The sequence below is a fragment of the Athene noctua genome, chromosome 21 (genome assembly GCF_965140245.1).
Source record: "Athene noctua chromosome 21, bAthNoc1.hap1.1, whole genome shotgun sequence".
NCBI lineage: Eukaryota > Metazoa > Chordata > Aves > Strigiformes > Strigidae > Athene > Athene noctua.
Window position 1 is genome coordinate 10,893,710 of NC_134057.1, and position 23,889 is coordinate 10,917,598.

Below are 23,889 nucleotides of genomic sequence, written 5' to 3' on the forward strand. Positions count from 1 at the left end.
TTTCTAAGCACATATTTGAAACAATGGAAAGACTGTAAAAAATGCTGAAGTTCTGAAGTGTTTCTTCTGTCAGTGTTAGATTTGGCAGTGGTTCACAAACATGAGAAACAGTTTGCCAGGAAAGAAGTAACTCTTAATGTACTTCTTGTGAGTCCCATGATTTTTCTGCAAATGTTAAAATCCTATTGTAGGGCTTAGAAGGGGGGATTTTATGTCAAAAAGAACTAGTTTTCTTCCTTTTGTGAGGTAGGATATGATATGGTTATAGGTTGAACTGTTGCCCTGTTAGCAGTTACTTTTATATAGATATGATCGAAAACTGACAGCAAATGTTTTTCAGCATAAGTTTATGCATGTTGGGTTTTCAGACTCAAGAAAGGACAATGGTATTATTTCTGTAATAATAGGTAACAAACTCTGACAGGTTTTGAATTGGTGTTCTGGCTATCTGTGAGTCTTGCACAAGTAAAGCATTACATTCTTTTTCCAGTTGGATTTTTCTTGGCTATGTTATCAAATATGAATATTATCACTCAGCTCCACAGAATCCTTTTTATTTTAAATTTTTAAATCAAATTGTTAAAGAAACCGTGTTGGAACTTGGTGGAGATCCAGAAACCTTAAGGCAGATTACTAAACTAGAGAAAATTCCCCAAATACTAACGGCAAAAATCTTTTCCACCTGTTCTTTGTATATTTTCCAAATATCAGCTGTGTACTGGCATTAAGTAAGATCTCTTCACCTACCCTCTTGTTACTACCTATCTCAATTTACTGTTTGAAAATGGCAACTTCTGTACTGCACATACATGAACACATGAAGATAACTTGAAAGGACCAGTGTTAGCTTGCAAGTCATGTTTACTTGTAAGACGGTGCATAGAGTTAAGCCTAAAACCAGAATATTCATAGAATCGTAGAATGGTTTGGGTTGGAGGGGACCTCCAAAGATCATCTAATCCCCCCTGTCTGCCATGGGCAGGGACATCTTCCACTAGACCACGTTGGTCAGAGCCTGGTCCAGCCTGGCCTGGAACGTTTCCAGGGATGGAGCTTCCACCACCTCTCTGGGCAACCTGTTCCAGCGTTTCACCACCCTCGCTGTAAAAAATTTCTGCCTTATATCTAGTCTGAATCTTCCCTCTTTTAGTCCTATTGCAACAGGCCCTACTAAAAAGTTTGTCCCCGTGTTCCTTTATTTGTTTACACTGTACGCTGATAGCGATTGGGCAGCTGTTACTTCTTTCCTATAGCCTGTGTTTTCCCCCCAAACATCAATAGAAGATGGAAATACAAGCGTTTATATTTTTTCTTGGCTTTTATTTAAAACTGTACATTTGATGTTTTCCTTTTTGTTACCGTTTCTAATTAAAGTTTATTTCAACATCAACAAGAAATAGAATGGATCTGTGACCCAGAAAGTGCTCTCAAATGTGGATGTAGTTTTATCAAAGAAAACTCAAGAAAATGTCAGGCAAATACTATTTTTTTTCATTAGGGGTGGGGGGGTGTTTTGTTGTGTTTTTTTCTTGCCTTAACTTGGGCTTTAAAAGACCAGTCCATTTCCTTGTAATTTCTTGAAATTTTGGGCTTGTTTCTTGTCTTTTGGTTTTCTTTTTTTTGTATGTGTATCATTTAAATTTGACCACTTCAATTATCATTACTGTCAGAAAGTAGAGGTACTCCTGCAAAGGATTAGCTAATGAAAGAGATAAAAATTGTTCCTCCCCCGAGGAACAGCTGTAACAGCTGTATTTGAAAATTTTCTCATATAAAAAGTGTCTTTTTTAAATTATTTTTTAGTAGCACATAAACTGAATAGCATGAGAGGAAGCCTTTTTAAGGAGGGTAAAATAAAGATAATAAGATAAATGTAATAAAGATAAGACCAGATTATAGGCAACTTCCCATTATAATTGTTGTGCAGTTCTTAGCACTGCAGTAGCAGAAATAATGATTTCAATAGTTCCTAGATTCTCCATAAACTTTATTTTCACTGTTGCTGACAGTGGCTTGGAAAGCTCTTTATCTGCTTTTCAGTGGTAGCTGCGTATCCTGGTGGTGGTGTATAATTGGCGTTTCACACAATTTTTTGTCCTAAAAACATAATATCATAATATCATAACAGCCTAAAGTATTAAATGGGCTTTTCTGTTTGTTTGGTGTTGTATCCTGTCATGCTTTTAAGCAAAAAGTCCTAGTAGATGATGAAAATACATGCAGTTTTATATCTGAAGTTAGAGCTTAAGCTGTGAAAACTTCTAACATTCATGACCGCATGAAAGAGGTTGACTAAAGAGTGTAAGAATTGTAAATGTCTAAAGTTACTATTTTTTAACAAGGTAGAAAATTTTTTTTTTTAAATAATCCAGGTTCCTAAAGACCTGTAGAAAAATAAAGTACTATTACAGTGAAATAACGGAAAAGTTGTTTGTCCTTACTTCATGTGCAGTAGACGATTTTCTTTTCGGATGCTGCTGTACAGCATCAGTGCACCTGAATCGGCGTGAAGGGCTGAGGAGCTCTGGGACGAGTACTTCCCTCACATAGCAGTATTTTAATGTCTGTCTGGAGAGGAGCAGTAGCTAAAACAAAGCTGTTCTCTCTCCACATCTTTTCCTTACCTCTTTCATTATCTTGAAAAGTCTTCTTCCTCTTCATCCCATTCAAAAGTATAAATATCTTTCGTTATTGAATTGTTTAAGATACTTTCCCATATACGTTGCTGATAAACTTTTCTTTTTGACCTTTGGAGCTGATGGAGGGTGAAATCTTGTTCTTCCTCCTCCTTCTGTAAGTCTCAGCTATCCACTCGAACAGGAGGGTATCGTTTCGCCCTGCTAGTGTTTTTCCTGTATTTGGTGTAACATATTCTGTATCCTTAAGAGCATCTTGATCATGCAGTTCTAAAATGATCATGTGTCATTCTTCCCCCCCCTCCCTGGAGGCAGGTACTGAAATTCTGAAGCTGCTTTTCAGTTTGTCAGTTCCAGGATCAAGTTACAAGTAGCGTGATAAGAATTACATATCCGAACTGCTGCTCCTTCTCAGTATCTTAAGAATGTTCCTCTTGAGATAACTCATGATATCTCTGATTTTAGGAAAGGGCGAGACCCATATAGTCTGATCAACATGGGGTTTTGGTGGTTGACAGTCTAAAATTAATTTAATCAGACCACTGAATTATCATGTAACATTCTGGTTTGTTAGAGATAGGCATCCTGTATTTTAAAGAACTTGAATTTCTGGGTCTCACTTGACTACCAGACATACACACACAAGCAAAATACGTTGCAGCATCTTTAGCTCACCCCTTCCTGGGTTTCCTGTAACTTCAAACTTTATTTTGTTCTTACCCCAACTACTCTTTCTTTCTAAATAAGGATGAGTTAGGTTCTGAAGATGCTTATATTACACTGATGGCAGGCATCTGCTTTAGTGACTGCCAGAATGATTGCATGCTGCTTTGATCAAGATTTAGTTGCATTGCTTAGATCTTTCAAGTTCTGTTTTCTTTTTAAATATAAAGAGCTGTAAGCTTGTTATTGAGTTGTTGTGTGGTTCTGTTTAAATACACTCAAATATTTGTTCTATTTTAGTTTTGAGAATATACTAATGTGAGAAGGAATGTGCAAGCTTCTATTCAGCAGAACTTCTATTTAAACATAGTCGTTTATTTCTGTTCACTTTAACTTTTATTGTTTTATCTTGTGACTCTTCTAGAGCCAGAAAAACAGTCAGACTTTCTAATCTTCCTCGTGTGCTTGAAAGCTTGTTTCTTGACTTGCAGTTGTGTATACTTCAGTAAATCACTTGAGGTAAATTCAGGGACATATCTGGGGTATGTACTTTCTTTTGCAGAATCTTACACTATTAATGCAATGTCAAGGAATTAATCTGCTTTTGACCCTGGGTTGAGTTGATAGGGCTGATAGCTAGGACAGCTGTGTACTTCTGTGGGGCAGTGTGAAAGAAACCCCTATAAAGGGAGCCTGCTGCTGCATCGCTATGGAATCTTGTGTCGCTTTTAGTCGTTTTCAAAGCTGCTTATAAAAAGGTGGAAGGTTGTTTCGTCCTTCCTAACATTCTGTGGTTTATAAGGAAGGGGCTACATAAATAACATTTCATGTTTTTTAAGTTTTAAAAACATTGGAATATTGAACTTGTTCCTTCTTGTGTTTGTAAGACATATAATCTTACAAATTTTAAATTCATAACCTGTACGTTTTTCCCACAAAATGATGTTTATTCCATCAATTGCATTTCAGATTTGAACAAGCAAAAGTAGTCATGGTAGTGTCTATATATATCTCCCTTAATTATATGGTATAGGTGTTCTAATTGATGTACCTTGCTGTAGAGACAGAGGCAAAATGTAAATAACCAATCCTTTATAAAACGCTTCAGGAAAAACTGACTTTTTTTTTCTGTTGTTTACTTTCAATTTGCTCTTGGACAGCCTTTCACCTTTCTTCACCTGCATGAGGAAGGAAGCTGCTATCCTGAACTGGGATTCTTTACTATTTTCAATGAATACTCTTGGAAACTATCCAGTGTTGAAATCTCTCAGCACTCACGAGTGTGTTGCGTTCTTGTCAAATAGGGAATGCTGAAGTTCCAGTAAATTGTTAGCGGGCTGAAAGTTGTTTCTGCAAGGAGTAAGGAAATTCTACAGCTTTCTGGTTTGGTGGGAATGATGTTAGGGTCAAAAGGCATACCTGCAGACTGACGCTTCACTTGCATTGTTATTATCTATTTAAAGTATGAAAGTATTCCAAGGAATGCTCCCGTTGGTGAGGTTTGTAGGTCCCACGCAAGCTCGTCACTTGAGCGTACACCTAGATGAGGCTGAATTTCTTTAGAGCCCAAGAGGTACTGATCTGCATTTGGGCCCTTTTCTTGATGAATTTTTGAATAGTGCTATATATAGTCTGTATTCTGTGTTATAGAAGATTAAAATGCAGGAACATTATAAAATAAGATAGTCTGACAACCTTATGTGGAGTCTTTGTTGCCCTTTTTCACAGTATTGATTGCTATTTTATAAGTAGTTCTATAAATTGCTTAGGAGAAGGAGGCAGCTGCTCTGTAGACTAGGATAGTAGGTAAAAATATTTAGCTGCAGTTTTGCTTGTATAATTGTATAAAATAGATGTCGTGCATCTGAAGTATTACATCAGCTAAGGTTCGCATGGAGTTCTGGCTTAGTCTATAAAGAAGCTACCAATGTTAAACATTTTTCTGGCTCTTTTATTTCTCTATTAGCCCTGGTACTTGCTTGACAGTTTAATAGACTCCAGATGATTTTCAGTGTAGAGAGAGACAGAGGTTACCTGTATATTTGAACTCCATCTTGCATTTTTCCTTGGTTAAAATAAGAATTTTATTCACTTGGGTGGAAAATGAAATACCTATGTTAAGGGAACACGCAAAGATGCTCTGTTTTCCTTTCTCTTGAATATCCCAGAAAATAATAATGGAGCAGTAGTCACTTAGAGTCATTAATAATTTAAAGTGTACCTTTAAAATCCATTTTAGCTTTTTGTTAATAGATTCTATGTTACAGGGTGTAATAATGTATACATCTAAAATAGCTCTACTTCCATCTTTTTTTCAAATATTTTTTTAAAAGTGTAAATATTATTAGCAACAAATGGCACAGTGTGGAAAGAGAAAAGATCTTCTTGTGATGGTCCATGCTCCCATATAATGGAACTCTGTCTCCACTAAATTCAGAGTGGTGCTGTACGTGGGGAGCTCTGCTTGGTTAGTCTGAGCAGAGGCGTGTGCTGTTTTCAGGTTGGAGGAATTTTACCTGAGATTGTTCTCTGTCCACAGACTTTAGGGCGAAAGGAAACCCACATAAAATGTCTACCCCAGATGAATGCACCTAACTAATATATTCAGTAGACCTTTAGCAGTCTTCTCACAATGGAGAACCCCCTGCAGTCATGGGTGAATCAGTCTAACTGATAACTTTTTAAAATGTATTTCATGTTTGAATTTAGATGAGATTCAAATGTCAGCTGCTGGCTCTTGTGCCTTCACTAAATAGAAAAAGCAGCTAGTGTCAGAGGGGTTTGGGGTTGATTTTTTTTCCCCGCTTTTGTGTTAAAAGTCACATTAAAGCAATGATGTCAAGTATCTTAAGCTTCCTGCAGTAGGGAGAGCTTTCCAGAACTAAAATAAACATGAAAATTTCAAAAATGTTATTGAACAATGTAACTATTACAGATGTGCCTATCTCCCTGATGGTCAGTCTCAGCGTTGGTGGAAAAGCTTTTATATTCTTCTTTATGCCACTCTGGAACACAGACAGTGAAGTCTAACCTATTTCTTCTACCTCTCAAGAATAAAATAACTTCTAATTTGGAATGTATTTTGCTATAAAGCATATATTAAAACGTGTTCGTATTTTAGGAGTCTTCTCCCACCCCAAGTATGCTTAATTAGCTAAAAACCAATTTATGCCTGTCTCTCTCTTTTGGCCCTTCTTTCATGAGCCTTGTCTCTGTGAAGTGACATGTCTTCAGCAGGCGCAACAGAGAATCACCATTTGTACTCATCAGGTCTCTCTTGGAACACTCTATTCACCCACAACCTGTAGGATGATGCTTTAACTCTGTATTAGTATATTAAAATGTCTGAAGGAAAGCATCTGCCAGTTCAGTTTGTTCACGTGTGTCAGCGTTGTCGGAGTGGCTGAAGGTACGTGCAGAGGAGCGAGTGTGCCGGAGTTCTCCGCAGGCTTCAGGTAATAGGTGCGTTCTCGCTGGGGTGGTAGCACACCTCTGGTGCCTGCAGAGCTTTGTTCACAAAACCCTCTTCCTGGCTGAAGAAGCTATGGATTTAATTTAGCCATTCTTCTCAGAGTCCTTTTTTTCAGGATACAGCCCATCTCTTACCGTAGCACACGGAAGGTGGTTTTGCCATATAAAACGAACCTGTTCCCAGGCAGTTACCCAGAAGAGATTATATTGTTTTAAGTGGCCTGTCACCAGTATTTACCACAATTTCTTTTCATTGTGGGTTTTCAAAAGGAAAAAAAAAAAAGAAAACGGTGGTTTAGTTTTCTTTCAGATCCTTGCTGAGGGCACAGTAGTCCTGTGCATTTGGAGAAGAGAATTTGCGATGACATGAACAAGAGTTATTTACTGTTACTTCTGAAATATATAAATGAGTAGGATATGCAAGAGGGCAGATTAGATAGAACTTGGTGGTGTGTTTTCCTGCCCTGTGTTTGTCTGTGCCCTTCCGGTCTAACCTGTATGTAGTATTTTTTTCACAAATGTGTCATTAGAAATCTTAGGTCACCTTGAAAGGGTCCGTGATTTGGTGGCCAAAGAACACAGGCAGTATTAACATTTAAGTGTTCTGAATGTATAATGGTTAGACTTAAGAGCTGAAATAAACAGCTGAGGATTTTTGAGCAGTTGGGTCTCCACACCGAATTACCCACGTACGTTACTTCCTGATGCAGCATTGCCTTGCTCTTACCTGTTCACCTTGGATGCAGCGGCAGTTGAGGCCGTGGTGGCCGGAGTTCAGACTAGCGAATCGAGTTTGGTATCATCATGCAGCTGATAAGGATGGAAATTTTTGTTATGGTCATACCTTTTAAGATCCTAATGAGTAAAAGGATATTTAGCGATATCCAGTTTGCTTTATTACTTGGGATTTTTCTTCTACTCCCCTAATTGATTTTTCTTGAAATAACAGTGCTTGAAGACATTTCAGGGACCTAAATATGCAGGAAGAAGTCCTTAGTGCAAACTGCTTAATTGTGGAATCAGAAGTCTTTTATTACAGCTTTCTCTTTAGTTGTTTATTTCTTTTTAAACGTGCAACCTCTTTTGCAAAAAAAAAAAAAAAAGACAGCTTGTGTTTTCTGGGGATGGGACTTGTCTGGGGTTGTCTGAATAACAAATCAGTCTTACTGTGTCAGGAAGAGTACTACCACGTTTTTTTAAACAGTTGAAGGAAAGTTCAGTCCACTTGAGATCAGATAGAATCAAACGCTACCAAGGTAATGTCATACGGTTTTCTGGATTATAAAGGTATTACAAAGTGCTTTTTTACTTTCCCTTATATATAGAAGGGGTTTTTTTTGTACCAGTGAATTATGACAAATGGTAAAACTTCTAGTTCCGTATCTGCTCTGCCAAAGACTTAGAGTTGTTTCGGTAACATCAGCTAATTGCAGAAAGCCAGCACATAGCTTTAGGCAACTATGGGGAACATTGGGCATTAGAAGAGTGTTGGATTATGACTTTCTGGTTTTATCCAAAAGGATCTAATGTGCAGACCACAGAAGTACCTACGTTTTAGATAGTACACTTGGACCAAACGGATTCTGAAGTTGTTTAGAATAATTTGAAATATTTTTATATGCCTTTTTTGTTTGTTTTATTATGCGGTATTGTATAGTTGGTGACTCTAAAGAGAGCAGGAAGCTGGATGTCATGTCTTTTAGCTAAAAGCTGTTGTCTGCAGAAGGCTACTGTGCTTGGTTGTCTCCTCTATAGATTTTCGGAGGGAGTTTGGTTATTCTCCAAATGTCCTATCACTATTTCACAGAAGTGAGGTTGTATCCTGGGGAGCATGGATGGGCCTGTTGGGAACCAAACTTTATATATTTATATATCCTTATGTAGATGATTGTCAACAGCTGGAATCTCCAAAGGATACACAGATCTTTTGCAGCATTCTAACGCACCCCATCTGCTTCCTATTTGAGCATCCTTATTGTAGTCAGCTTTTCCCAAAGCAATATTGGTAAGTCAGAACTAGTCTGAAGGAAGACACTTTGCAATGCATTTTAATAAAATTCTAGTGTTGATTAAAGTATGACTAATCAGTTACAGAAAATAAAGTATGCACTGTGGGGTTTTCTATCAGTAGGGGTTACATCAATAGGAGCCTGAATTTTGGGTTGAGTGTATAAATACAAACACTCTGTGTTCTTGGTACGTTGCACACTGCATGAATTTCATCTGAATGTACTTCCCTTGCTTTTGCAGTCACGGCCAATTTTAAGGTTTAATGATAGTTGACTGATTCTTTCATTTTACTTTACAGTGGTGGAAACAAATGCAAATTTTAAGGTTTATGTGTTTTAGCAGAACTTAAACAGATTTTATTGAGCGAGGCAAGAATTCTGTGCTTTTGTGTCCCTAATGCCAGTAGGATTTTGATTTCAGTACAGGCCATTGAATAGAATATGTGCATTTTTATAGCTCCAGAGGAAAAAAAAATGTTCAACTCTGTGCCAGCTGCTAAGTTCTGTACCTTAAGGTTTCCATATTCTTTTTAAATAGTTCTCATCATTGACAACTAAAATGCATGAAGGCTGACCTTCAACCGTTTTCTGTCTGTCAGATCCGATGGGGAAAGCATTGAGTGTTCTGTTGTGAAAGACCGAGTTAGAACAAAGACCTAGGTGTTTGTTTTGGGGAAGAACGCTTTTGAGCTAATAAAAAGTGGTTTTATGATTTTTAGGAGAATCTTAATTGTAAGGACTCTTAGTACTTGAAGTCTGTTTAAACTGCCAAAAATGTCTAGGTATGTTTGTATTCTCATATCTGAATGAAAAAATAAGCCCCAACAAGTGTTGCGTTGGTTCCCTGGGAGTATTACTTTATCTCTTGAATGTTAGAGCAGAGTCCACATCGTTTTCTGTAGGAAAACTCGTGTACCTGATAGGTCTGCTCGTGGTAAAGGCTGTTAACCATTTGGGGCGGGGGGGCTGTCTGAGGTGTCTCCTGATTTCCTTAAAGATGCTGTCATGCTTCCAGATGTTCAGAGCTGTTGAGATGATGGCTGTGACTTCGTGGTTTGCAGAAGGCCGTGATCTCCTTGGAAAGGTTTTCTCATTCCCAACAGTGTGTCCCTGTCACCTATGTTCCTTGTCAGAAGTTACCAACCCCACAAGCTGTGTTTAATACGGTTCTGCCTGGCTGTGTGTATTGGGTTTGTGTGGAAAGGTTTTGGTACTGGGGGGGCTACAGGGGTGACTTCTGTGAGAAGCTGCTAGAAGCTTCCCCCGTGTCTGACAGAGCCAAGGCCAGCCGGCTCCAGGAGGGACCCACTGCCGGCCCAGGCTGAGCCCATCAGCGACAGTGGTAGCACCTCTGGGAGAACTGTTGAAGAAGGGGAAGAAAAATGCACAGTGGCAACTTCAGCTGAAGAGAGAGGAGTGAGATTGTGAGAGGAACAACTCTGCAGACACCAAGATGAGCGAAGATGGAGGGGCAGGAGGTGCTCCAGGCGCTGCAGCAGATTCCCCCGCAGCCCGTGGGGAGGCAGCTGTGCCCTGCACCCGGGGAGGCCATGGGGGAGCAGATCTCCTCCTGCAGCCTGGGGAGGGGCCCACGCCAGAGCAGGGGGATGCCCGAAGGAACCTGGGACCCCGTGGGCAGCCCACGCTGGGGCAGGCTCCTGCCAGGACCTGTGGCCCCGTGGAGAGAGTTGCCCAGGCTGGAGCAGGTTCACTGCAGGACTTGGGACCCTGCGGGGGACCCACGCTGGAGCAGGTTGTGAAGAGCTGAAGCTCATGGGAAGGGCTCACACTGAAGAAGTTCATTGAAGACTGTCTTCTGTGGGAGGGACCCCACGCTGGAGGAGAGGAAGAGTGTGGGGAGTGCTCCCCCCACGGAGGAAGGAGCAGCAGAGACAGCATGTGATGAACTGCCCAAAACCCCCATCCCCTGCCCCCTGTGCTGCTGGGGGGAGGAGGGAGAGAAATCAGGAGTGAAGTTGAGCCCAGGAAGAACGGAGAGGTGCGGTGAAGGTGTTTTTAAGATGCAGTTTTATTTCTTATTATCCTACTCTGATTTGATTGGTAATGAATTAAACTAATTTCCCCACTGAGTGTGTTTTGCCTGTGATGGTTAATTGGTGAGTGATCTCTCCATGTCCTTATATCAACCAGCCAGCCTTTTGGTATATTCTCTTGCCTGTCCAGTTGAGGAGGTGAGTGATAGAATGGCTTTGGTGGATGCCTAGTGTCCAGCCAGGGTCAACCCACCACGCTATTGTTCAGTTTAAAAATGAAAGAAACCAAACATTAATCCTACACATGCACACAGAGGCAGAAATCAATGTGAATAGACCATTAGTGCAGTTTTGAGATCTTATTTGCTCTGTAGTATTTTGTTAGTGCCCAAGACCATGGGATTTTAAAGTTTTGGCAGAACTTTCTTTCCTTTTCTTTTGTAAATCAAAGGGTTCCGGAAGATATTTCTCACCATTTGAATTACTCAGTGAAAAGACAAATTGAAGAAATACTTGACCTTTTGCAGGAATCTTAGGGTGAGGGAGAAGGGGCTCACCTATCAAAATATGGTCTAACATGTCCTGCAGCACAGGCAGAAGCCAGATTTGATTGGGTCTTTTGTCAGAGAGAAATTGAAGTCTGGGTAACATTCCCAGGATCGGCGTTATGATAAGAATGCGCGCCTCTGGGTCTGTGTGCCAAGTGATCAGATTTGATTGTTGCTTCCATCCACGCAAGGCAGCCTGTTAGCCAGGTGCTGCGTAGGTCCGAGTGAGGGTCTGAAACATGCTGGGAAAGCTGACTGAAATTTGCCTGACGGCTAACCGGCGTGGAGCCTTGGTATTTTTGGGTAAATTTTTGAAACGCAGGAAGGCTTGTGAAGTTGATGGTATCACAGCTAGCCTTGTGTTTTCAGGTGTGTCAAATGCAGCAGCAGACTGTTAATTGTAAGGCCAGTCTGTCTTCGGTATCCTGCGAGGAAGTTCGCGTTGTGGATGGAGGAGCTTTGGGTTGGGCACCTCCGAAGTTGAGGTAAAAGAGTTGAGCTTGAGGTGCCACTTGAAGAGCAGAAGTACGCGTTGGAGAACTGTTTTGGTTACTTGGAGAGCTGTGGGATATGATGAATGAATGAGCTGCACAGCAAATGCTTTAGTCCAGTTGGTTTTTGACAAAGCTTGGCAAGTCAGATTCTGACTTGACCTCTCCGCACTGAATGAACTGTCTGGCTTTGATGCCTCACCAGTGCTGCAGGCTGATGGGATTGCCTTTGAGGGTGGCCTACTATATAAACACTTTTGTTTTAACAGCGAGCTGTTGTCAGATTCCTTTTAGTCCCCAAGTATGGAGAGTCAGCTGATTTTTTCAGCTTCTACTGGCTCATTGGACGAAGAACACTTAAGACAACTGAGAGGAATAATGCGGCTTCACTGGAAGCACAGAGCCTGCTCTCACAGCACAGCACGCTCTGGAGTCCTTCAGATGGCTCCAGATGGTGTAGCTAGGGATGCCAAAATAAAATAAATATTCAGGATACCCTCTAAGAATTAGGACGCTTAACCTCTTTCTACTATAGGAAATTACTCTGCCAGGACAAAGTAAAAGCCTGGTGGAATTTTCTGGCCCTACTGCCGAGGCAGACTTTCATTATAGGTCTTACGGAGGTTTATGTCTGGATTCTCATGGCCCCAGTAATGAATCCCTTGTGTCCCTAGATGCGGTGGGTGTAGGGTGCATTGTGATCTGTGCGGATTCATGTCATTCTGGAAAATGCATCCTGTCTATCTGTCTGGTACTGCACAGTCCCACCTCACTCAGGAATTTGTGTTCTAATACTTCTAGATATGCCCTGGGGCAGCGATTTTTCTCAGGAACTTGGTCATGTAGAACACACTGTCTTATATCTCAGTGTGAAACTCAGATAATGAGAACAGAAACATGCAATGAGCAGGGAGAGTGCCTAGCTGCGAAGCAGTGTGTTGGTCCTTCAGATGTTACCTGGTCAGGGCATCTTCTGTCTGTGTGAGCTTGCATGGTTGTAAGGCCTCAAAAGAAAAAGCTCAGGTTGTTCTAGGGCACAGATTCTGTCCTCCTGTGTAAAGGGACCAAATGATGGGATGTGAAAAGTCTTCTGATATCTCCTGAGCAGACAAGTTCTCTAAGGATGTGGAAGAGCAGCTGTCTCTGTTCTGAAAACCTCTCAGTGTGCTAGGCTTAGCCCATTGAGTTAACATCCAACTAATAATTTTCATGAAATAAATAAAAAATTCTGTCTCAGAAGAAATTTTTCCTAAAAGGAGGAATACCTGACTTAAACAAAACCTTCTCACAAATGATTACAATTTTTTCCTGCCATAAGTAATCAGTAAAGACAACAGCATTTAGGATTTTCAAGAACGACCTGGAAGTGGTGGAAAGATCAGCAGTATCCTGAACTAATTTGAGAGTCTTCACCACATATATAGAAGGGCCAAACCATGTAATACAGATATGAAGAACTGGATGACACGAGGTGCTGGCATATTGTTTTATTCCTTGCGTTTTTAATTCTGTGCAAGAATAACCTGGTGATTGTTTGTTAAAACTCGAGGGAATGCAGGTATAAAATTAATTTTAAAAATTAGCTTCTACGTAGGTAGATTTTTACTTGTGATTTTGAACAATTTTGGACTAGCTTGCCTCAAGGATTGGATAAATGTGCTTGACCCATATTTCAGGCTCTTATTTCCTATCTTGCTACCTGGAAAACTTGGCGTCCAGTAGCTGGGGAGTGATATGCTTGTTCAGCCGCTTCCCTTTCTTTGGTGTAACAGTCCCATTGAATCTGGAAGGGCTGTTGTTCAGTGAGATGTTTTTACTCATATACCTTCGCTGTTCCCCAGACAAAACCACCAAGCCCCAGATGTGCCAGGGGCAGTATGAGGTTTGCTTTTCCCGGCATGCTGTGGGGTTTTTCTCACATGTAAATTTGTTGAAAAGGTTTTTCTTAAGAAATTCACATCCTTGCCTGTGAATTTTGAAGTAGGGTTTGGAAATTTGGTATGGCTGCTTTCCCTTTAAAATCCCACTCAAATCTCACAGCTGTATTAGACTTCTAAAAGCAGTATACTCGCTATTTTTCCAGCTCTTTCTAGCTTACAGCAACTCTGGCTAAATTTTCTGGTGGCAGTCATGAGACTGTTAACTGAAGCATCTCCTAGGCTGCTGCCTGGGCCTGCAGAGTATTTTCTTTGTGCATAAATTTCTAACAGAAAGCCTTTTGTTTAGGACTATAGTCTACCTGAAAATGAGTAATTCTGCTTCTTAAACCCCTCCGTCTGGTGAACAGAGCCATCAGCTGGCCCGAACTCTCTGCGTACAGAGACATGGTGCTGTCACCACCTGCTTTTCTTCTTCTCCCCTTTACTCCCACCCCAAATCTCAGATGATGAAGGTTGTTGCCCCTGGGTTTTTTTTCTGATTTAACTGTTCATTATCACTCTAGCCTATGTCTGTGACATGATCTGAATTTACAGGAACTTTAAAACAAGTTCTGTTTCATGAATTAGGGTAAAGGTACGATTAGCTGAACAGCTGACCCTGCAGAAATGAAGCTCTGGTGGCTGGAGGAAGAGCAGGAAAGAAGTAACTGGAAGCTGTAGTGAATGGAGAAGTATTTAACCCATAGTTTGTACCAACAAGTCCTTGTATGGTCATGTATTTAATTGCAATTGAATTACTTTACCTGTTACGTTACTTTAATTAAAGTTACTTTCCAAACTTGTGTTCCTTAAATACATATAATTTTGCATTTAAAATGCACAACTGAGTTAGAGATGTCTGCTAGAACAAAGATTTGCCATTTGCACTCTTCAGTTTCTAAAAACTGTGGTGAGTCAACTTTCATTTAAAGGTAAAGCCCTGCTGAGCATCCTGTCTTCCTGCAATTGCAGATTTCTCACATGGCAACCTTTCCTGCCTGTTTCTGGGCTAGAAGCTGCAGTGCTTACTCAGCTATAGATTTGTCAGGGGACTGGATGTTTATAGCCACGTCAGGAATGCCCTTCATCTAGCTCTGGTGTATTCTACTGTAAAATTTCTAATTCACACTGAAGAACTGAAGGTTACTTTTTTTTTTTTTTCACCCCTCAAAATAAACGGCAGTTTTCAAATTTTGGCATATTTCTTGAACTGTAACAAGTAGCAAGATGGTTTCAGGAGGAGGAGATAATTTAGATAAAGTAATTGAGGTGAAAAAGGATGAGGCAGTTGGGGCAAAAGAGAATTAATTGGAGAAACAGAGCGCAGGGAGAGTAGAGTGCCAGGAAAGTTTTTTGCTTCAAAAGAGGAGATGAGTTGGATGCGGCCCTGGAGCTGGAGGAACTGGAGCTACTGAGAAGGGAAGCAGGATCTAGAGATAAGTGGGAAGACAAGAAAAAGGAATCCACAACCTGAATACGTTTTCCCCCTCGGGGTGAGTCACTCTGACTTGAGCTTTGCCACTGCAAGTCCTTCCTGTCTGTCTGTCCGGGCACTGGCGTTGGTTCCTGCCCTGGGCTAGCAGGGTTGCCCTTTCCCCCCACGTACAGAGTGAAGCTTAAATCAGCTCAGCCTAGATGTTCTGACTGTTCCCTGGCAGAAAACTTACAGTTCTCTGGGTTCACTAGGTGTATTAATCTAATTCAGATTTTTCTTTCTGTAGACTGATGTGTCTGAGTTAATAGTATGTGAAGATCCCAAATATAATCTTAACACTTAAAAAACTTCCCAGATAAATCTGGATTTAATATATAACTAGTGACAAGCACGTGAGGCTCTGCTGTTGAATTTGTTTGCTTCTTGTAGTCATTGTAGTAGACCAAATTCTAATAAAGGGAAGGTGAAGTTGTGCGAATAATTTACTCAATAGCTTTATTTTGTTCTTGATCACACTTTTCTGAAGGTGCCATCAAGAATGACAGTAAATATTTTGAAAAACTAATCCGTTAATAACTAAGCATTTTGGATAACTGTATAAAATAAATATTTAAGTAAACTGATTTTTATAGAATTAAGTATCTGCTTAAGTAGCATCTCATGCTGATGAAGAAATGGAAGAAATAGTAACACAGTGGGGTCACTTGCGTAAGTGGATAATTGCCATTAACTTCAGTCCCATATCTGACAGAGGTTTTGTAGTTCCCCTTTAAAAAAAGGGAGAGATGAATTTGGAACTGACACAAAAATACAGTAAGTCATAAAAGAGGCTGTGTCCACATTACCCAGCAATACGCTGTAATAGGATCAGATCTGTCAGGTGCTGAGACCCTGGCATCCCCACTATAGAGGTTGTGAGGGTTTTATTTCAAGCTGGTCCTCGTCTGATTCTGTGGCTGAATTCCTGTTAGTGGCTGGAGCGTGTACAACGCACACCTGAAGCTCATTCTCTGATCTGGTTTTATTCAAAAGAAATCTGGTTCATGTGCTTGGAGACTGCTTTGCAATGTAAAGCAAAGCAAGGAAAATAGGTTAGTTTGGGAGATTGACTTCAAAAGCACAGTCCTGATTTGAATTAATATGCTAATGTAGACATACCTAGAGTTGTGCAGTTCAGGAAGTTCACCAAAATAATTTTGGCAAGAGAGCTTGGATGTCTGATACATGACGGTGGGATCGGGAGATGCAATGAACACTCACAGAAATTAACAGTTCCTAAGAATTTCATCAATTTGGGAGTTTGGAAAAATTATGAAGAGGACATAAGTTTTAAAACAAGACCAGCATTGTTCAGAAATGCCTTTACCCTTCTAAAGCAGCCTCCTTTAAGCAATGCAGAGTGGCCTTTGTATAAATCAGATACTGGATACAGGGGGATTGGAGGTGGAGTAGAAACAGAAGGCACACCAACCTTTGTCAGTTTATAGTTGTTTCTTTTGGAGTCCAACAGAAGATGAACTCAAATTGCTTGATTATAGAAAGAAAGAGATGGATATATTTTTCAGATTCTTTACAAGTTTACTTTTAAAAAAGCAGAAACAGTCTCCACGAACAGTTTTGCATGGCAAGAATGTTTTTTCAGTTTTACCATGGAAGAAATAACAGTCAAGTGTCAGCCTGTCTGCTCAGTGGAGACAGTTGTCTTTAAGAACTGGTGCTATCTGATACTCAGGATGGTTTCAGGTTACCATTTTACACAAATTTATTATTTATTACCAAGACTATTAAACCTCAGTGTGTGAGGAACAGTGCTTATAAATTGACATGGGGACAGAAGTATTTTGACCTTCTTGTAATGGTAAAGGTCTTTCTAGTGCTTAGAAAGGAAAAGAGAAAGGAAGAAAGTGGATACTGAAACTTTTCCTCTGGTGGAAATCATGCAGGTATGTGATTTGCACATCCCTGTTCCCAGAACTGTTGGCCTTGGCGTTCAAAAAGAAGTCATTAAACCTCTACGCTGTAAGACTGGTTGTATGGTTTTTAACAGTATAGCTGGATTAGTGGTGTTTGAGCCTTTGTTACGTTCAAGGCTATGTTTGTAGTCGTAAGACTGTGATTTCTAAATGATAAAATTCTTGTATGGTCTTTTTGAAAGCTTCGGATGATGGAAACATTCAAAAATTGTGACACTGTGATAAAACGGGGGGAGTTGGCAATAGGTGGCTTATGCTCAAGATGGAATCTACGTAGTAAAGCTTACGAGGCCAACTTAGCTATTCACAGTGCATCTGAAAACCTCGGGATCTTGACACAAGGCAGGCTTGCTCACAGTTGGAGTGTGAGGTAAGAGCCTGTGCTGGGCTTTCCTCTAATGCTTGGATGTGCGCCAGTTCAAAACACAATCAAAAAAAATCAAACCTGCCCTCTTGTCGGTACTTTTTTCCAAATTATTGGCTTGATTTTTCTTCCCAGGAGGAATGATGCCTGTGTGCAGCTACAGTAAACCTATTGATTATTTCTCAGGAGATTGCAGCTCCCTGTGTACTAGAACTAATGGAGTGACATCGGTGGATTTTTCTTGTGAAGTTGCAGTCTTACAGATTCTCTGGGGTTTAATAAGATTGACTTGTGCATTATTTGTTTGGTTTTCCCCAACAATATGTCCTTCCTCTAGTCTGCTGCCTGACCAAAAATAACAAAATTAATAAAAAATTAGAGAAGACTGGTATCTGGAGGCTTGCAAACCTGGCCGGTACAGATTGGGTGAATCCAGGAGTTACTGGAAGAGATCAGAGAGGCTTGTTTTCGCAGAAAAACTCTCTACAGAGATTTTTAACACCTTTCTCCCCACCATTCATGAGTGAATAGGTTAATGATGTATTATAAATAAAATTAATTTTAAATGCCTTTCAGTGTTAGTATTTTACAAGTATACTGCAACAGTACAACTATTAGAAATGCAGGAGTCTAAGAGGTTTTTTCTAGCTAGGAGCAGTTCACAATAGCAGATGGCTTCTGTAATTCCAGATACCAGTATCTGCGATGTGCAGTTCACATTATGTACTATAAACTGTCAGTACAATTTCTTCAGAGATGGCTTAAGTCAAATTTTCTCCCTGTTTTACAGATTAACAGAAATATGCATTTCCATAATACCACCTTTGAACTAATGAAGTGGAAGTACAGATGAAAACAGTCTGGAGGAAGCTTGAAGTACAATACAGTTTCATTCAGTTTCCAAATTCTGAGGTAAGGTCAACGCATGCAAAATTTTATTTCAAGTTTTTTTGGGGTAAAAAGCACATGATAAGCAGCCACTGTATCTATCTTATAAAAACTTCTGAGCCTTCTTTTTTTATGCTAGTGACAGTCTTTAATACTACACTGAAACAGCTGTTTGATCTTCTGTCGGTGTTTTAGTTATGAAAAAAGACAAAACAGCATCTAGTAGGGAGACATCTGTTATAGAAAGATATGTTGGGAAAAAGTTACCAGAACAGAGGAATGTATTTGGTACAATCTATGGTCATGGCTATTACTAATGCTGTAGTTGAAATAAAGGACTGATAGCACCAATAAGTGATATGCCTGTTGGGCATCTTGTCTTCTGGTACAGTGTTTGATTGGTACAGAACGTTATTATGCTGGTTTTTGATTGTTACCGCTATTAATAAAACATTACAGGCTTTTTTCATAACAAATTCCCCTTCCTGGATATCTTACAGGCATTCCTGTTAATGATTATGAGTGATGGGGCTGTTTGGTTCATAGTTTGCTGCTTTTTTTCCTTTATGTAACTAAGAGGCTAAGTAGAATAACCCTGAAATGTCAGATTTCTGATCTATTTCAGAATTCTTTTATGCAACATTATATCTGTTTAAAAAAGATGATGAGTGCTGGCCCTCCTACATCTAGCTTCAGACTGTTCCAGTTCTGCTCAGCAGGACCCGAGGCAGTGCCCACATACAGTGGTTTTTTGAGCTGTGGTTCTTTTGGCCCTTCTCACTTTCTCCCGTTCGGGTAGAAATGGAGTCTCTACAGCAGTGGGACAGCTTCAGAGACTTACCCTAGCAGGTCTCATCAGTCATTATCTGCTCACTCTCAAAGGAAGTTTGCATTTCAGATTGTTTTCTTTGCAGACTTTGGCCGCTGTTACAAACAGGTGTTGAACCACTTTGCAAAAAAATAGAAACGTTACTTATAACAGGACTGTGCATTTTTCACTGATGAAGATCAGCCAAGGAATCTTAACATACATTTGACATTCCTACATTTGACTGACAGAGAAGCATGTATCTTCTTCTGGAGGTCAAGTTTTAGAGAAACAGCTCCAGGGGAAAGATCAGCATTGATTTCAGCTAACCCATATTTTATCTTTAGCTGACTTACTGCTCAAAACCAGTAACTTTCGGCACACCACAAGCAAATTCTCAAAGCTATGAAGTTAGAATTCATGTTGACAAGTGCAAAATTTGTAGTCAATTCACAATACTTCAGGTGAGGAAGATCATCATCTGGTCTACGTGCTGAATGCATGTCTTGCTGATGTGATAGCTTCTTTCACCTTGTTATTTTATGCCTGACAAGATGACGGCAAGTACTATTCCTTCTGTTTCAATCACATGTTCCTAAAAAGATGCTGGATCATTCAAAGGCTGGTTGTACTATCCTGCAAACGAAGCAACAGCTAGCATAGGTTAAGCATACTTCTTCAGGAGTAAGGGATTTGGAGTCAGTGCTGGAAATTACAGACTTTGCACTGATACAGACCCAAGAACTATGTTCTTCCCTTTTTTACCGTGAGGGGGGGAGCAGGTCATTTCTCCTCCAATGAGAGAGACAGTAATTAACGGTTCTCAAACTGTTTATCAGTAGAGGACTCCGCAGATGAGGCACTGTCTTAAAAGATTATTCTTTTTGTCTACCAGAAAGAACAGTTTCTATTTTCAGGCTTGTAATCACAGGCAAATTTCAAAATTGAGATTAAGTGTTTGGGGAGCCTGTGCATACTAATAGAAGAGTGTGTACTTGAAGAGCTATTTGTGACGGTCTGCCACGGATACTAGAAACACATCAGCCATTTAGTAGCAATCGATATGTTAAGCATAATCTGTGTTTGGGTAAGTCTCAGGGTTTTATAGGATTAGAATGGTAAAGGATCATCATAAAACAGTTCTTTCATCACTCTGCCCTCTGTTCTTAATGATCCACTCCCAAAGCATTTAGAGCTGATGCCGTATTTAGAGAAGTAGTGCTGTAAACTTTATTAATGAAAAATCTCACTCCTTTCATGCAAGAGATTTGAGGGAATTGTAGTGCCTGGAGATGCCATGTACAGGTGAGCTCTCTGAATAAAGAGTACCAGTAAATGCTAATAAGTATGTCTTTCAGATATCATCTATATTTCCCTCTTAAGTGTCTTTCAGATGCTCTCCTGAATTGAAATGAACTGAAAAATGGGTGGATGCCCTTCTGTTACACAGAGGGAAAGAGAAAAGGGCTTATTTTGCTGATACTATTTCGCTAGTACGGCTGGGCAAAAGCTTTCTGGTATCAAGTGGCAGGACATAAGCATACACAGTTAGGTAGAAAACTCTGAATAAAATATTACTTTAAAAAAGGAAAGACGGAACAAACCCAACACACACCCGCCACTAAACCACCCACCCAAGTTACCTTTTTTCTGTTGTTGTCCACTATCTTTTTCAATAGTCATAGTATTAGCAACAGTTGAGGGAAGGAGGTTGTTTTCTGCTTTCCCTGTATGTAAATAGTTGATCTGACAAAAAATCAAATAGCAACACCACTCCACCACAGAATTTCCCTATGTTGACACAGCTTGTTCTGTTTTTACTAAGGATTATGAGCTTGTAAGTCAACAAGCACAAAAATGGCAAGATGGGAGTTTAACAGAACCAAACCTAAGTCCTTTTGCTCATCATTTCTGTTCCTATGTATGTTACACATCCTGTTTCCATACCTTTATACTTGAATTTCAATAGCAAGGTAACAAAGACAAAAAAGTAAGGTTACCAAGGCCAAAAGAGAGAAAAACTATAAATAACAGATGTGGACAGAGTACATTGTCCTGTGTGTTGATCAAATATTTTATGTAGTTACTGAGTGAGAGATTGGTGGTATTGGATTTCGTAGCCTGACCTGCTTTCTGATGGGGTTTTTTGAGCCCATTTATGATTGACACCCACAAAACCCTGTGAAAGTGAATTCTTTATTTTTGAATGTTTGTTATACACGAAAGGTGTGTTTTGTTTGCACCTAGTGCTGCCTAATAACTTCTTTGTTAGTTCCTAGGTTGTACAGAGAGAAATCTATCTGGTTATTAAATCTATCTGGTTATCTCCTCCATGTTGAGGTTCAATGAAGAGTATCATAAGGCTCTCGAGGGTTTATTTCAATCTTTCTTTAATATGGCATCTCCCTGTAATGCAGCCCTTTGTTGTACTTTTGCTAGTTCTACTCTGGTTTTTGAGACAGCATAAAATTTTCTTATATCTTAGTAGAGTGAATGTCTGTCTTTTAATTGCAACTGTGAATTTGGGCAAGTCTTTAGCATTTCTAGTGTGATGTAACTGGAGAAATACAGCTTAGTATATTCCAGGTAGTCAGTATGGCTTGTATGCGTAATTGCTTTCTGCAGCTGGCCTTCCATATCACGTTGTCTTTCTATTTAACATAAAGATTTTTTTTGTATGATTATTTTGTTTTCTTTGGGGGTATTGGAAGCTGGACTTGGATGACTATCCCCTATTAAAATGTAAAATACTTCCTTGGTTTGACTTGCCTGTAGCAAGGCATCAACTAGAAGAATATTGAAGCCCTCTAATGTACAACTACTGAACCAATAACTTTAGTTGACAGTTTAGGAGTAAATTCCTACTTTTCAGATTCTAGTATCTGTAGAGTTGTCGCCTTTCTGTCTCCTCTCGAACCAGTGTGGTAAAACCATTCCTTCTCACGTGATGGAGCTTGCTTCCTCAGTAGCCATGAACACATGCCAAGTGTTTCAGAACAAGATCTGCCAGTGAGGAGATGGTGTTCCTGCAGTGGTTTTCTTCTTAACCATCAAGACTGTGTGAGATCTCCTCCGTTCAGTTAGGAAGCAATTACTCTGCAAGGCCGGGTTAGCTGCCACTGCGTTTCCTTGGTGGCAAACTATTTGTTAGGAGGTAATTCCGTAACAAACAGGCTGAGCTACTTCAGGCTCAACCACGAATGGGAAATGCAGGTCAGTGTGCTAAAAGCATTTTCCAGGAGTGGAGTAACCAGAAGTCCACATCGTCTTTTGAATAAGCCGATCAAAACAGGAAGGGCCAGTGATTCCACTGCGGAGCTGCTGTTCCGTGGCACGCTGGCACGCGTTTGGGTGGTCCTTTGGCAGTATCCTCCTGACAGTGCTTTTCTTACCTCCACTTGGCCTGGCTTAGGCCAGTTTATTCCAGTAGCGTGACCGTCTCAATCTCAGAGAGCATAAAACAAGAGCCTTCCCTATTGCTAGGCCAGTATTGTCAAGTTTGGGAAAGTTGAGTTAAACTGGCCAAGAATCCAAAATTTTACAGTTTTTTATGATGGTTCTCTCAACAGAAGCTCCTGTTGAAAGTGTAGTGGGTAACACATCGCAGAGAAATCTGGGCAAGCTCCTATGTGTAGTAACAGGAGGCTAAAGTTTGTATCTTATTTCTGTAGCTGAGGATTGGAATTTTACAGGGTGGGATAGAGAACTAATACAAGAACTTATGGTGAGACAAGTATACAGGAAATGCATTTACAGTACTGTCTAAAGATGTTTGTATTGATAGGAATGTATTTTACAGTCAGATTACTGTAACATGGAGATGTAATTAGAAACATACCAGATTTTCTTTTTTGTTGATTTAATGTTTAGATTAAGATTGGTAAGACGTGGTTCTCTGCTAAACATTAATACAGGGATTGTTTTTGTTTTCATTTCCAGAGTTGCTTTTCTTTCCTTTTTTTTTTTTTCTTGAGGCAAAACCAAGCAGATAAACATTTCTTTTGGATGGCACTATTTTGAAACAGTCTTAAGACGACAGTTATGGACTAGGTTCCCCTGAGCTGGGTTTAAAAGTCAAGAATGTCCTTCTCCAGAGGTTCCAAGGTTATGATAAGTTTAATGAAATATTAGGTGAAATGTTTCTGAAGCGTTTTAGTTTATATGGAATTTCATAGAAATAAATCCAGGGGTCCAATTAAAATGTATTTTAAAATAATAAGCAGCTACCTGTTAACTTACCAAAGTCTAAGCTTGATTTGGATAAAGGTCCTTGTATAATATTCTTAATATTAACTTTTAAAAGTGTGATAGAAACTTGCTAGCTACTTTACTTCTGATCCAGATATGTAATAGCCTATAAAAATTTAAATGTGTCTGATAGCCAAGTCCAGGTAAAGAAGGCATGCTTTTATCATGTCCTTAAAATAGGTGGTTTGTGTTTACAACACAGTACAAGAATTTCAGGATCTTGAGAAATAATCTGAGTCTTTTAAAACTTGAACATTCTGAAATTTTTCTTTGTCAAAATATCTATGATGAAAAATAATCTGAATAATTAGGAAGTAAATAAGCATGAATTGTTTGGTCATATGACACTTAATTTAAATATTTTGTCTTTTTTGGAAGACGGGGAATTTTGTTAATACTGTAGAATTGAAAGATAACTTGTTGATGGTAGAAGTTAATTTGA

The 23,889-nt window shown here is 39.7% G+C and overlaps 1 protein-coding gene across 1 annotated transcript in view; it reads left to right on the forward strand.

Annotated features, from left to right (window-relative positions):
- The window catches only part of BMPR1A (bone morphogenetic protein receptor type 1A), an 82,220-nt gene that overhangs the window by 20,936 nt on the left and 37,395 nt on the right, over positions 1 to 23,889 (forward strand). The window contains exon 2 of the mRNA XM_074924406.1: positions 18,294 to 18,415. The gene's annotated coding sequence lies outside the window, so the exon portion shown is untranslated. The remainder of the gene's footprint in view (positions 1 to 18,293; positions 18,416 to 23,889) is intronic.